Source organism: Artemia sp. Qi Xiang Cuo, chromosome 10 (assembly GCF_049724085.1).
Source record: "Artemia sp. Qi Xiang Cuo chromosome 10, ASM4972408v1, whole genome shotgun sequence".
Lineage (NCBI taxonomy): Eukaryota > Metazoa > Arthropoda > Branchiopoda > Anostraca > Artemiidae > Artemia > Artemia sp. Qi Xiang Cuo.
Genome location: NC_142803.1, coordinates 67733514 through 67749150, shown reverse-complemented (window position 1 = coordinate 67749150; position 15637 = coordinate 67733514). Strand labels below are relative to the sequence as shown.

At 35.7% G+C, this 15637-nt stretch overlaps 1 pseudogene across 1 annotated transcript in view; it reads left to right on the top strand.

The window, feature by feature from the left end:
• Positions 1-11093: 11093 nt before the first annotated feature.
• Positions 11094-15637, top strand: part of LOC148948079 (uncharacterized) — a 211106-nt pseudogene continuing 206562 nt past the window's right edge. The window contains exon 1 of the transcript XR_016142344.1: positions 11094-11119. The product of XR_016142344.1 is annotated as an uncharacterized LOC148948079 (transcript). The remainder of the gene's footprint in view (positions 11120-15637) is intronic.

Below are 15637 nucleotides of genomic sequence, written 5' to 3'. Positions count from 1 at the left end.
TTCTCAATTTTACACAAAACACTTGCCAGAGGACCTTTGTGTTGAATAATACTTTGCATCATACTACATACTGCATTCCATCTTGTGGGAGAACGCCATTCCAGGGACCTGCACTGTTCATATCTTGATAAAATAGGAGGTAGATCATCAGCAACCTGCACAATGTGCAACTGGGTCAACATCAAGAACCTCATATAAATCACAAAATATTTTAAGGAATTCATTACTAATTTGAAATTTAATTTTTTCAAGAAGGATGTTAGGAGGACAAAAAAATCGTATACAAGTTTAGTTCTTCCACTTTGTACATGCTTCCATGACCATATGTATAAATACATTTTGGTTGGGGAGGTGGGAGGTTAATCATAAAATTTTTCCACCTTGCTTTCAGGCCTTAGTAGAATAGCTGCATTTTTGCAAATGGTTTCAATAATTGCAATTGATTTCAGAAAAGCATTTGACCTTGTTGATCACAAAATCTTTTCAGAAAAAATGGCAGAAAAAAATATACCCAGCTTTATTATTAAAATCATCAAGAGTTTCTTAACAAATAGAGAGCAAACTGAGAAGTATAAAGACCAATTTTCCACTTCTCTGCCAGTTTTTTTGTGGAATTCCACAATGAACTATCATCGGACTGCTGGTCTTCCTCCTCATGATAAATGAAATTGCCGCTGAGCTGGAGGACAGATGGAAATACGTTGACGAATTGTCCTTAACAGAAATCGTATCCAAGGATTCGAAGAGCAATGCTGCTGGTTTCATTGACCAAGTTACCACAGAGGCGGCTGAACTAAACATGGTCGTGAATAAAGACAAATGCTCGGTCACAGCATTTTCTTTTCTTCAGAATACTCTTATTGCTTCCGAGCTAATAAACCATAAAATAATTTTACTTGGTGTGGTGATTTCATCTGACCTCTCATGGTGTGATAATACAAACACGACTGTAAAAAAAACTAACGGCGCAATCCAAATGCTACAAACACTGAACAATTTTTGAGTTCCTAAGAACAAGCTGAAACTAATAATTTACACTTTCATCCCCCCCTTAGTTGAATATGCGTGTCCGGTTTGGCACTTTGCCTTTACCCAGGAGGAAACTGATAAAATAGAACAAGTTCAGAAGAGATCACTGCAAATCATTTATGGCGGTTCCCCTCTACCTTACTCCTTTTACCTCAAAGAATTGAACTTTTAAACTTGAATCCCTTTCTTCCCACCAAAAAAAATTATACCAAATATTTGGTTCCTCCCTCTTCCAACATCCCATCTACCAATGATGCCTTCCCCCACCTTTTGTCTCTATAAGATCTTGTCACCCCAGGGACGTGGTTGTGAAGGTTCCAAAACTAACTTCAGTCCACTGTAACATCATGCGCTACAGTAAAAGCTTAGTGCCAAGCTTTCTGAAATATTACAATGATCTCTAGTGTTTTTATTGTTTAGTTTATTTTATCCTGACAAAGTTTTATCAGACAATTTTATTCTCAATCTCAAGTGTTTTTATCCTTTAGTTTATTTACCCAGACAAAGTTTTATCAGATGACTTTATTTTGCTAATTATGACTAAGAAACATTATATTTGGGCTTTGTCCACGAGAGCTATGTCTTGTTTTTGAATTAAATGAATTTGAATTCTCGAAAAGCAATAGAAATGAAGGGTCTGAACGCAGGTTGCAAGTTCGCGTCTTGCGCCCTTAATCGCGATCGGGAGATAATCAAGACGACGGCCAGGAGCTGCTGAGACAGCAAGATCGTCACTCGCATAATTGCTTCTATATAGTGCAATTGTAAGATAACAAGGAACAATTCTATTTTCTTCTAGAGACCAGCTGCCTCTACCCAGACTTTGCTGTCACCTCCCTAACTTACAACGGACAGTGCTATAATGCATTCAAATCCGAGTCTAACATTTGATATAGATCAATACCAGTAAGACAATTGTGTGGCAGTTCCAGAACTGACAGTTCAGCAACTTTCTGGGCCTCAAAAAACGACTGATGCCGAGTGTTGCTGTTGGAAATAAATGTGTATAGAGTCTGGACCAGTGAGAAAAAGAACCAACAGTGCCAAGAGATTCAACACAGCTTGCAATCACCAAATTTAACTTATGTGCATGGCAATGAATGTAGATTGCCTGTGGCGATTTCACTCTCAAACAAACTTGAACACCTGAGAATGGTCCACTCATTATGCTTGCTCCATTGTTGCACTGTGTAACACATTTCCAATCAAATCCAATTCTTGTCACTGTGTCATGAATGAAATTTTATGGACTTTCAGCATCCAGGCTTTTCATAGGATAGCATCCAATCGGTCTTTCTTTTACTTTTCCTTTGTTGAAGTAACTAAGAAGAATGGCGACCTGCATTTTCTTTGAGTTGTCCTTTGTTTTGTCAACCAGAATGGCAAAGTATTTGGTGCTTTGTACTTCTTGCACTATGTGCACAGAAGCCTGGAACTGATTACTGAAACAAGACCGTCCTGGTATTCATGGGATATGTATGAAGAGAGTAGGAGAGCACTCTGCGAGAAGAGTGCACGTCTTGCCGAAATTTCCCTGATTTGTTGAGGAAACAATGGGTGTTTCAGCCATTTCGTCAATATCGTCGGCTTAGGCTAGCTTATCTGTCTGAACACCCCCTATCTGGCTGCCAAAAGTTGTTTCCACCAGGGATAAGAGTGCTGTGAGGAAGAGGTTAAACAGCTCTGGAGACAAGAGACATCCTTGAAGGACACCTGTGGACATCTGAAAAATGTCAGTGAGACCTTCACTAGTCATGAAACAACTCCCAAGTTTGGAGTACATATCTTTGATAGGCTCGACTAGGTTTTGTGGGATTCCGTAATGAAAAAGAATATGCCAAGTAAAAAGAAGTGTTGGGGTACATGAATATATTCAAAGAGTATTGTAAATCAGTCAATACTTCTTTTCACAAAACAACAAGCCTAAATGGACTTTAGCTGCTGAAAAGGTTGTTTGCAACACATTTGCTACAAAAGCAACCAAAAGAATCAAATTGACTGTACATTACTTCTGAAAAAAAAATCTGGAGGTCTGAAAAGGAAGGCACAAGCAGAGGTACTTATGTTTCAAAGCTATGATATACAAGCAATATGTCTACTATACAACAAGGTGTCAATGAACACATTTAAGCTGAACTGGGAAGGCAAGCATGCTAAATTTGATTCAAAGCTTATAGAAAGAATCTCTTTGCACAGCACACCTGCAGCAAAATCTCCATAGTCCAAAAAATATTTGAAATTTTAATGGAACTGTAATCTTCTTTAAAGATCAAATGAAATGAGTCATTGCTTAGAAACAAGCAGTTAAGAGTGCTGGATCAATATTGAAGCTTGAGATCTGTCAATGACTAGATGGTTGTTCAGGTCACAGAGTTCGACTGTATTGTGGACCAGCTTTGAAACTATTGTTAAAGTTCTCAAAGAGCAAATAGAAGAGAACACAGACAAGATAATAAAAGAAAAAGTCCAACTTCTGCATTGCCACATTATCTGCTTTGATTTTATTTAGATTCTTATGTTACCTTAAATCACATTACCCAGCAAATGAGGAATTATCCTGTAGGTGCTGGTTAGTCAATATGTTGGATGAATCCCATTCTTGAAGCCATGGCCTTGACGACCAATCTTTGTCCGCAGCTCCCTTGAAGGCCCCCAAACTGCGGATTAAGACTGCTACTTTGCTTAGGGAGTTCCAGAGCCCCACAACTGTATTTGGGAAGATGTTGTTCTGTTGTCTGGCGTAGGCATGTTTGCAGTACAGCTTCATGGTGTGTCCTCTAGTTCTTATTGACTGGTCAAGTTCAAGCATATTTTGTTGCAAGGCCTGAGTGTGCAGCATTTTGTATGCCGTGGTGTTGTCCCCATGCTTCCGGCAATAGGAGAGGGTAGGAATCTGTAACTTCTCCAGACGGGAGTGGTAGTCTCGGCTTCTACAACTCTCTATTGATTTAGTTACTTGCCTTTGGACACTCTCTAGTTTTTTCTTGTTGCCTTTATTTAATCAGGTTGCCATACACATATCAATTCCAATTTTGGTCAAACAAGTCCTTTGTATAGCTTTGACATCAGGTTTGGTGACTTCTGCCAAATGTTCTTTTTACACTTCCAAGGGTCTGGAGCCCTTTGGAGGCAACTGGCTGAGCATGTTGGTCAAACTTAAACTCTTCATCCACAAGTATACCCAGGTCTCTTTCAGCATGGGAGGAATCAATCATCTGCCCAACACTATCTATTCCATGCATGTGATACTGATTTCTCATATTTTTTTGGTCAAAATGAATTGTCCTGCATTTCTTAATGTTGAATTCTAACCTCAAAAATTTTGCCTAATTAGAGAGTTTGTCTAGGTCAGCTTGTAATAAGGCTTAATCTTTGCTTCTTTTTGAAGGGCTGATGATTTTCGAATCATTGGCATACAGGTTCATTTTATTTATGACAGATTGTGGGGCATTGCTGATATAAATGTTGACTTATGTTGGACAAGGATTGTTCCATATGGGAATCCGCTTTCCACTTCAGTACTATCTGAGGGAAACGCCTGACTGTTTTCTCCATACACCTTTATGCTCTGCCTTCTACTTTCAGGAATGACATCACCCACTCAACATCCTCCTGGCTTACCCCAATTGCAATTAATTTTGTCTGTAGTTGATGATGACATACTTTGTCAAACGCTTGGACAAAATCTAGGAGAATGAGGTCTACTGGGATTCCTCTGTCTAGGAGCTCTCTGAGAAAATTGTATGAATATATCAGATTGGTGTCAATGGATTATCTTGATCTAAATCCGCACTGACTCTGTGTAGTAAGATTGTTGGAGGTGAGGTGTCTGACAATGGTCGTATTTATTATTCCTTTCAGAACTTTTCCAATAATGGATGTAATGCTAATAGAGCAGTAATTTCATGGGTCTAATTGGCTGCCTCTTTTATGGATATGGGCATTATTAGCATTCTGCCAGTTTTGAGGCACTGTCTTTGTATCCAGGGATTTGTTGAAAAGTGCTGCAAGAGGCAAGGCCAATTCTGTATTAACTTCCTTTAATCTCCAATGGTGTATTTGGTCAGACCCTAAAGATTTGTTCTGGTGCAGGTTTTTCAGTCTAGCCATCTTTACTGGCAGTAATTAGTGACATTGGTTTATCAACTGTATACTTAGGTTGGATGGGAAGTGGATCTCTATCTGGGGTAGTGAAGACTTTTTGGAACTGATTGTTCAGTGTCTCAGCTATTTTTTAGGGCTGGTAATAGATGCTCTATCAACAGGAAGCTCAGTTACTGAACATCTTCTGGGTTTTTGCAGGGAAACATACCTCCAAAATTTCTTGGGATTTGATAAGCATCTGTAATTACTTCTTCTTAGTCTCTTGTAAGTTTTCATGAAAACTGTCAAGCCTTATCACAGGTTGCTTTAATCTATCATAATTTACCTGTGTTGCCATATCTTTATATTTCTTTCACTGCTTTTTTTCTTTTGGATTGGCAGTTTAGTATCTCAGGTGGGAAAAAGAAGAGTTCTTGGCTTACAGATCCACATAATTGTTGTATGCTTGTCACAAGATGATAGAAGAATTTCTTTCATTTTAATCCATGACTCAGGAGCATCTGCATTGTCAATGAATGGCCAATCTTTTCTTGATAGTTCTTGCCAAACTTGGTTGTAATTTGTATACACATGTCTTACATACTGACTATGCAAGACAAGGCATAAGTTCATATGCCAAGTCCTGTTTAAGACAAATATTTTTGCAGAAAAGCTTCAGATTCATCAACTTGAACTGGTGATTGCAAACACAAGATTCAGGGCAACACACAGCATCTTATATGCTGTCATCTGAGACTGATCAGATAGAGAGGGAGATCAAGGCATCAAAAGCAAGCAGTGGAACAAAGTTGGTTCACTAAGAAAAGACAAGTTCCAACTTAAAAAGAATCCTAGGCATCCACCTGCTTGTTATTCAGAGACAATTTCTAATCCTAGAGCCAACCTGTTGGATAACTGGAAGTTGTTCTAGGCCAAAAAACTCTGCAGCATCTTCAGGGCCCTAATAAATGGCTTGGAGAAGACAATCCATGATAACTCTTCTTTTCAAGAGCCAGAATACTGAAGTCTACTGGGTAAAATGGACAAGAGCTATGAAAGCCACAAAGACGTTTCTGGGAAAAGGTCTTGCAAAGCTCAAGCTAAATTTATGAACAAGGAGTAAGGTTAAAAGGCTATAAAGTCATCAACTGCACTATCTTTAAGACCCTATTCTGTGAAATATATGTATTTAAACTGATATTCACAAGTCTTTGGTCAGTTTACTAGTAAATTGTGACAGCATTACCAACTTTGGCAAAGGTGAAAACAAGTTTCAGCCTGCTGAAACTGGTCATGACATGTTTATGTACAACAATGGATGATGACTGTTTTGATCACCTTGTCATGAAGTGTTTTGAGAGTGCCAAACCAACATGTTTGAATTTTTAATTGAAGCATTGTAGTAGCAATTTCTCATTCTGTGTTTGATCTGTATATTTTAATTGAAATTGTCAAGTTCTCAGTTCTGAGGTCTGTTTGCATACAAATCATATTATCACTTTAATCTTCTTCTCTTACTCCTTTCTCCACAAGCTCACCAGCTAGTTGCATACATGTTTCGTACATGACACAACTGAACTAAAGGGTTAATCTTCTTTTGGATAAACAATTCTTTTGGCTGAACTGTGTTCTCAAGCTTCATATTGGAAGTGAACACTATGCTAATTATTAATAATAATAAAAAAAAACAGTTGGTAAAAATGACCAGCCAGTCAGTAAACCTCCCCCTCCCCCTAAACATCTTGGCTAGTAACACCCCTGCAAGCCTGAGAATATTTATCTGATTTTTGAAAAAGAGGGAAACACCCTCAAAAAGTCAAGGAATCTCAATAAAGATTGCACAATCAGGTGCTGTATATTAGAGAACTCTACTGTAGATGCTTCAAGCTCTTATCTACAAAATGTGGAAATTTGGGCATGTATCCCAGAAGAAAGATAAAAGATGTATGTTTATTTGTTTTTTTCTCGCAGAGGGGATTGTATAAAACCAATAGTTCTGAAAGATTAGAAGAGTACTCATTTGGATTAAAATTAAAAGTTCTACTTCCATTTTTAAATGACCAAAAAGACTGGAGGTTAGCCCATGCTTTTCCCCAAATAAAAAATCTAATGAAAATTTGAGATTGTTATTTGATAGCCATAAATTGAAGGTCCAACAACTCTGCCTCTGACCCCTGTGATCACCCATGGTCCCTGTGGCAAGACCCAAAACAGGCCATGGGGAAATGGCTGTAAGTTATGCAATCTGCCCAATGTTTACATACAGTATTTTTTTATTTGGAAATATAAAGGTTTGTTAGGGGGGGGGGGGAATTTTTCATGAGGTTGAAAGTTTCCAGGGGGAATTTTTCAGGATAAATTTTATAAATAGAAGGGAGAGGGGGTTCCTCTCATGATTGGAAAAACGGTCATAAATATAAATTTAAGAAAACAAGTTTTTCAATGAAAGTAAGGAGCATTAATACTTTAACCAAACAAAAGTTATTCCATATACAAGGGGGGCTACCCTTTCCTTATCCATTGCACTTTATGCTAAAGTTAGACTTTTTCCTGCCATTCTTTAAGAACATGTCCTGAACTACAAGGGCTCTTGAATTTGAATAAAAAATGCTTTGAGAGATCTCAAGACTTAAGAAAATGAGCAATGGTGGAGGAGGAGCAGCCCTACTCATGGATAGAATTAATTCTGTTTTTCTTTTTTTAATTTAAATGTTATGGCTTACTTTCAGTTGAATAAAGATTTTTTTTTTTTTTATTTAATAAGAATAAAGCATCCAGCAATAATGTTAACATCATCAGGATCCTCCACATAAGAGAAGTCTTCATATTCACATACATTTTCTGGTTCATTGAGATCAAAGCTGTACCCAGGATTTTTTTTTTGGTGGGGGGTTTACTCAAAGATCTTTTTTTGGAGAGGGGGATTTACAAAAAGAAACCTCAAAAAACGCATAAGAAATATGTTTATATCCATTTTTGTTACATTTTTACAAGTCAGACAAACATTTTTTGGGGGCAGGGGGTCAAACCTCCCACCCCCTGGATACAGCCTTGATTGAGATCCAACTCTGATTGGCTCACTTATTTCTAATAGTTATAAACTTAACTAAAAAAGTGCATTTAACTTGAAATTAATTTTAAACAAGTTATATTAAAATATCCAGATATGTAAAACCTAATGTGGGCCAATGTGTGTCTTTCTCACCTATATGCATTGCTATAGGTCTACTGTTTATCTGATTGCAAAGAAACTGAAGTTGTCGAGGGCAATCTTGCAAAGGTTTAGGGCATAACTTAGGTACAAGCCTTTACCTTTTTGTTGTTTTTTTTTCCTAACAGTTTGGTTAAATTTTACTTATATTGAACAACACATAAGTATAGCAAACAGTATACTTTATAAAACTTGTTTATTAGTTTCATAGAATTGCTTAACACAAATGATTAAACAAATAAAACAGCATTAAATACAATTTTGGGTGTTGATTTTCTTAATTGTTTATTCACAAATGGAGAAATAAATCCTTTTTCCACTAAACAAGCCCCTCGTAGCCTATGAGTGAACTAAAATTAGAAAAAAAACTAGTGTTGCTTAAAGATAGCGCAGTAATCATCCTAAGTATAAGTCTACACCTACAGCACATTCCACAACTTTAAAATACCTTCCTATGGGTCATTGAGGCTCTAGATCCATGAGCCTACAACACATTTCTTGGTATATATTTTATTGTTCATATCATTGACCTACAAATAAATTGAACATACCACCAGATGACTTTTTTTATGCTCCTTCTGAATATAATAATTGCTTTTCTTGCAAATCCAATTTTAAGCTCTTTTAGGACCCTTGAAAATCAAAATGTCATCCTAAATTTTTTTATTATTTTATAAAAATGGGTTATAAAATTTTTTTTCAAACTTACTATTTCTATTTTGTTAAAGCTGTACAATTCATAAGCACTGATTTGTCAAGATTAAGTTGGTTAAAAGAAAATCAAAACAAATAGGCCATGTTTTCTTCTTGTTCTGTTAGGCTGCTTAAAAAGTGCCAATTCCCCTATTTGTTAGAAAATATCAAACCCAATAGAAGAAACATTACAGATGGAAAATGGAGAAATTGTTTTGAACATTGTATTCAACTTAATAATGATAAATCAAAGCTTTTGAATTATATAACTTTAAAATAGATTTATTATCAAATAGTATATTTAAAATCCAAGGTTTAAGCCTTTTTTATACCTAAAACTAGAAATTTTTGGGTCATTTTCAAGGGTTCAAAAAAAGCTTAAAATTGAATTTGCAAGAGAAGCAATTATCATATTTGTAAACAAGATAAAAAAAACCATTGAGTGTTACATTTGCTTTATTCATGAGTCAATAATATGAATAGCTAAATATTTACATATTTTTGAACTTCAAAATACCTTCTTAGGGGTCATTGAGGCTTTAGATTCATTCCTGATAATTTCATCTAGCCTACCTAACATAACTAAGCCTACTTTCTCAGACAGACAAAAGCCTCTTAGATAGAATTTTAACAGTAAAAGGTCTAGTAATTTAGTAGACCCACTAGATTACATAGGCAATATTAGCCTATTGTTGTTTTTAATAGTCTTTATTTGGCAGTAAAGACAAAGTGAAGATGAAAAAAGGCATCAAATATTGGTTACAAATTTTTGCAGTTCATATTATTGACTTACAAATAAAGTGGACATACTATTCAATGCTTTTTTTATACTATTAAAATATTAAAGCTGGCAGAAGAAGGTTTAGCCACAGAAAAGTTGTAAAACCTTCTTTTCTGTTTTTGTTGCTTTGTTTAGATGGCATTAATATGGGGGATTAGCCCCTTTTTTGGAAACTCCCTTGTTTCTGTTCTGCCAATAAATTGTGGATTTCTATTTAAGAGGCCCATAATGCCTTATATAATAACAATGAGCAGTTAGCATAACTTACAGCCCTTACCACAAAAAGCTGGGGGGGGGATTTGCAAAACCTGGAATTGTACTTCCACAAAAGAAGTCAAGTTTGGTTAATGCTAATGAAATAAAATAGGATGAATATATAATAGTTTAGAAGCAAATTTGGGCTATATATTTACAAATTAGGGGGGGCTAAAACATAGCATAGCCTATATTAAATACATAATGTAACCGAGGTACCTTCCCCCCCTAAACCCCAAAAAACAACAGTTTAAATATTGTAAACACAATAACAAATCCCACTTTGCAAGCCATGTATCTAGCAAATACCTGTTTGTCTGGTTTCCTTATACAGTATATAGAGGTGGGTACTGCATAATGCATAGGTACTGCATTATTTTGTTTCCAAGTCAAGAGTAGCTCCAATTTAAATGCCCATTATGATTAAGACATTCTAGGCCAAAAATGCTTTGTTTTGAAAAGCTTTGAAAAGATAGCTAATCCCCCATGTTAATGCTATGCCAAAAAAACAACAAAAACAGTGAAGAAGGCTGTACCACTTTTCCATGGCTAAACCTTCTTCCATTGACTTTAATATTTTTGATATTTTGTTGACAAAAATACAAAATAGAGATATAGCATTCACCCACCAGGATGAATGCTATCTATAAGAACAATTTAGAGCTGCAATTTCAAAAGATTTATGCATTATGTTCACAGCATGGAAAATATTATAATTTTTTCTTTTAAGTTAGAAAAAGAAGGAAAGAAGAGGAAAGACTTGATGATAAAGGTTCTCCCCTTGGATAATATGTTAACTAGGATCATTATATATATTTTAAAGTAAGAATTGTTTTCTTAATATGTCTCTTTATCAGGGGCCACAATTCTAAACTTATATCAAAACTAGAACTATTTTTGTCATTTTCATGAGCTCAAAAAGGCCTTAAATTTGAATTTCTGTTAGAAGTAATCATTATATTCATAAAGAGCATAAGAAAAGGCACTAAGTTGTATGTTCACTATATTTGTATGACAATAATATGAACTGCAAAAATTTACCAAATATTGTACCCCTACAAAAAAGGGTAAATATTTACCAAATCATATTAGCCTATTGACTTACAAATAAAGTGAATATACCACTCAATGCCTTCTTTTATCTTCTTTCCAAATGTAATAATTTTGGTCAATATCTATGAAATCATATTATTGAGTTAGGCTAGGACAAAAGTGAATACACCATTCGATGCCTTTTTTTATGCTGATTACGAATATAATAAGCATTTCTATCGGAAATGAGTTTCAGCCCCCCCCCCTATAGAGACACATTCAGGGGGAGGTTAGGGTGGGTTAGGTATAGCCTAGATAGGGGGGGGGGCTGAAATTCATTTCCGATAGAAATGCTTATTATATTCGTAATCAGCATAAGAAAAGGCATCGAATGGTGTATTCACTTTATTCCTAACTCAATAATATGATTTTGTAGATATAGATGGTCAATATATACCAAATCATATTATTGAGTTAGGACTAAAGTGAATACACCATTCGATGCCTTTTTTTATGCTGATTACGAATATAATAATCATTTCTATCGGAAATTCAAATTTAAGGGATTTTTGAGCTCATGAAAATGACAAAAAATAAGGTGTAAAAAGGCTAATATAGCGTGGAAAAAAGCTTAAAACCTTTGTTTTAAACTTACTGTTTCATAATAAATCCATATTTCAATCCACAAGCACTGAATTTCCATAAGTAACTTGGATAATCATAAGTAGCCTATTTAAGTTCAAAGAATTTATTTTGCAAATATGTATTTTCTTCTTCCTTAACGCCGATTGTTCAAGAATGCGTTTTCGACGAAATATCGAAAATATTAAAGCCACGATACACGATACACGACACATACGAGGTGCCTTGTCAAATACATATGATACACGATACACACGAGGTGCCTTGTCAAAATTCAAATTTAAATTTAATTATTTAATACATTATCATAAAAATGTCAGCAACTTCATGTTGTCAACTTTCGATTTCCAATCAAATGAGCCCTCTCAGAAGTTTTTAGGAGAACCCCTTCCATCAAAACCATATAGTCCCCCAGGGCATAACTTACAACGCCTGCCCTCGGGCCCTGGGGGGGTGTGTCGACCCCGGAGTTTTCTTTATATAGTCTTAGAACTATTTTCAAAGAAATGGCTATCTTTAAGTTCTTATTGGATGGGTTTGAGAAAAAAAGGGCTAGGTACCCTCCAATCTCTTTTGACTCTTAAAAAGTGAACTAGAACTTTCAATTTCTAATCAAATGAGCCCTCTTTGAAGTTTATTCGAGCATCCCTTCCATGAGAACCATATATACCCCCAGGGCAGAACTTACAACGCCTGCCCCCGGGCCCTGGGGGGGTTGTGTCGACACCAGAGTTTTGTTATATGATCTTTGAATTATTTTTAACAAAATAGCTATCTCAAATTTTTATCGGGTGCATTTGCGAAAAAAGGGTTTGAGGGGGAGAGCTGGTTACTCTCCAATAACTTTTGACGCTTAGCAAGCCAACTAAAACTGTCAATTTTCAATCAAATGAGCCCTCTCTGAAGTTTATACGAGCATTCCTTCCATCAGAACCATATATGCCCCTAGGACCCAACTTATAACCCGTGCCTTGAAGACTGTGAGGGAAGTGTCCTGCTCAAAGATATAATTTCCAGAACTTTCAACTACGTTGAACAAAATGGCTATCTCAAAATTTTTATTGGATGTGTTTGGAGAAATGGTGGGCGTGGAACGGGGTGATAGTTGCCCTTCAATCCACGGCAGTGTGGTCTAAGAAAACAACACCTAATTTAAAGGTGTTATGTCGAAACAAAAAATGGTCGATGAATATTTGTCAATACTGAAGGTTGTAACATGACGGGATGAGAATTCTTTAAATACTATAGGAGTCACTAGACGAAGCAGATTTTCAATTCATTTTTTTGAACATCTTGCCTAATGTTTATCCATCAAAATAATCTAGTAAAACTACTCTTAAAATTTGTTGAAAAATTTTGTATTTACAAGATTAATTAACAAAATTAACAAAAATTGCTCATAAGAAAGGTTACAGAAATGGAGTTGTAAATACTCGTAAGAGCAGCACAAGCTTTTAGAAACAGAAAAATTGACTGTACCGAGTTGTTTCTCAAGTCAGAAACGAGTCAAACAGGCAGTGGCTGATTGTTGAGGTTATAAGAGGAAAAAACTGAGGTCAACAACCTTAGTGTTTTCCCTTGGTGTATTCCTCAAATAGAAAAATAAAACAAAAAGACAGAAGCGAAATAAATGAATTTTAAAAAAAACAGCAACAACAAGAAATACGAAAACTTATTTAACACAAAAGGAAAAACTATATTAAAAACAGCAGGTGCTTCCCGCAGTTGACATCTCATCCCTCAACCATAATAAACATCTTAAAATTGACTTCTTTTTTTTCAAAGAAAGATGCTGTAGACTTTTTTTTTACCCCTATACGAAAATAATATTTAATATTAGATCCTAGGAAATACAATGTTTCGATGTGTTATGACGATGTAGAACATGTTTTCTCAAATACATCAATTTTAAACAGTTTTTAACCAGTATGCACTCTCTGGTGCTGAATCAAAGTCACACTGAAACGGTTTGTCGCCTATGTGCACTCTTTGATGTGCATTCAACACATCCAAACAAGAAGAACTCTTTTTACATACATCACATTTTTTGTTTCTCGCGCGTATGAACTCTTTTGTGCTTCTTCAAATCACCTGCTCGAGAAAATCTCTTTTCACAAATATCACATTTAAACGGTTTTTTACCTATATGCACTCTCTGGTGCACATTTAAATTGTTTAGTGAAGAAAAAGATTTACTACATACATGACACTTGTATGGTTTTTCACCAGTCACTCTTTGGTGGCAAATTAAATAGGAAGATCGAGAAAAATATTTGTTACATATATCACATTTAAACTGTTTTTCACCTGTATGCACCCGCTGGTGCTGAATCAAAGCGCTAGATACAGAAACACCATTTCAGATAAAGACCATATTAGTATAAAAGAAGATAATTAAGACAAAATAGGTTAATCTGAATCTTCCTCAGAATCTGTTTCTTGGTTGGCTTCAGCCTCTGCTTCTCTGGAAAGTGAGGGCTCTGATCCGGGGGGTAAGACTTTTTTGCTTCAATTAAAAAAATATGCAGGCGCTCTTCTGGCTCATAGGCTTCGAGGAAAAGAAATCTGGAAATGTACTGCCTCAAGTACAGTTTCTTCATCCCCGGCCTTTTGCATTTTTTCTTCAGAGAGCCCCATAGCCTCTCAATACATTGTGTGTGGATGGTCTCATCTGATGGGTCAACAAAGTTTTCAGAATGATTTATTTGATGGTGCCTATAGCCGAGTTCTGACAGCCTGGAGTATGCTGCCCAGCAGTCACTCATAATTATTGAGCCTCGCTTTATATATCTTTGAATGAGAGGGATAAGAGTTTCTTTACCCTTTCTCAGACTCTCATTACCATCTAAGAGAGGAATAATAAATTTTTTCTTGCTCACCCTCTCAATTCCACCAAAAACCTAAACCTGGCTGAGAGGCCTCTCCTTGTTATATTTTCGTTTGACCAAAACACTTTCGTCTATTTCGACCACAACGCCCTCACCTCCTATTTGCTCCTGGTTTCCTACCCAATTTATAAGTACCTCGCTACACATTGACCTCCAATTCACACTTGTTTTTATGCAAATATCAAGTTCTAGCCTTGCTGCTCGATGCTCCCACATATTACTCAAAAACATGGTTATAAACATAATAAGTTTGTCTGATGGAAGTTTGATGCGCTGTAAGAAACTTCCTTTTCTATCACTTACACTAAAATTGCATCGTTTCCTCCTTCTTGTGTGTGGAATTGGAACTGTATTGTTGCAGATCCAAACATTATTTGGGGAAGTAAAGTGGGAACAAGGGGTCTGGCAACGGGGGCAAACAACTTCTGTTGGCAGCACACCATGAGCTCTGAGAATAGAACATATTTGAAAATAATAAATAAAATATAGTTTGAAAGAGCCTTCAATATTAAAATGAATATCGTATTTTTTTTCCAAATGATTTGCAGCAATGATAAAATTAATTTATTCTATTAGAAGTGAAAAAAAGAAACAAGGAAAAGTTAGGAAATTAAGACGTGTCGATAATTTTGGAAACCACACGGCCTTTCCATGACGATAAATAAAAGTTCCAATAGGGATAAATCCTTTTAATAGAAAGTGATAAGTTTCACAAGAATACTAGATATTTTGGTCACTGATGACAGTCAGTGCTTATGTGACTGGTATATCTAGTATTTTTGCAAAATTCATCACTGTCTGTTAAAAGGATTTTATCCCAATTTGAATTTTTCTTTATCGATAGAAAAGTGTATTTAGAATTAAATGTCCACAACACAAATATTAAGAAATATTAAAAATATTTAAAAATGACAAAAGACAAGCCGAGGCAAAAGTTAAAGGTCCAATAAAAAAAAAATGTAATTTTACAAAGGCACCGCTTCGAATTTAAGTGAAATTTGGACGTCATAACATCAAGAAAAG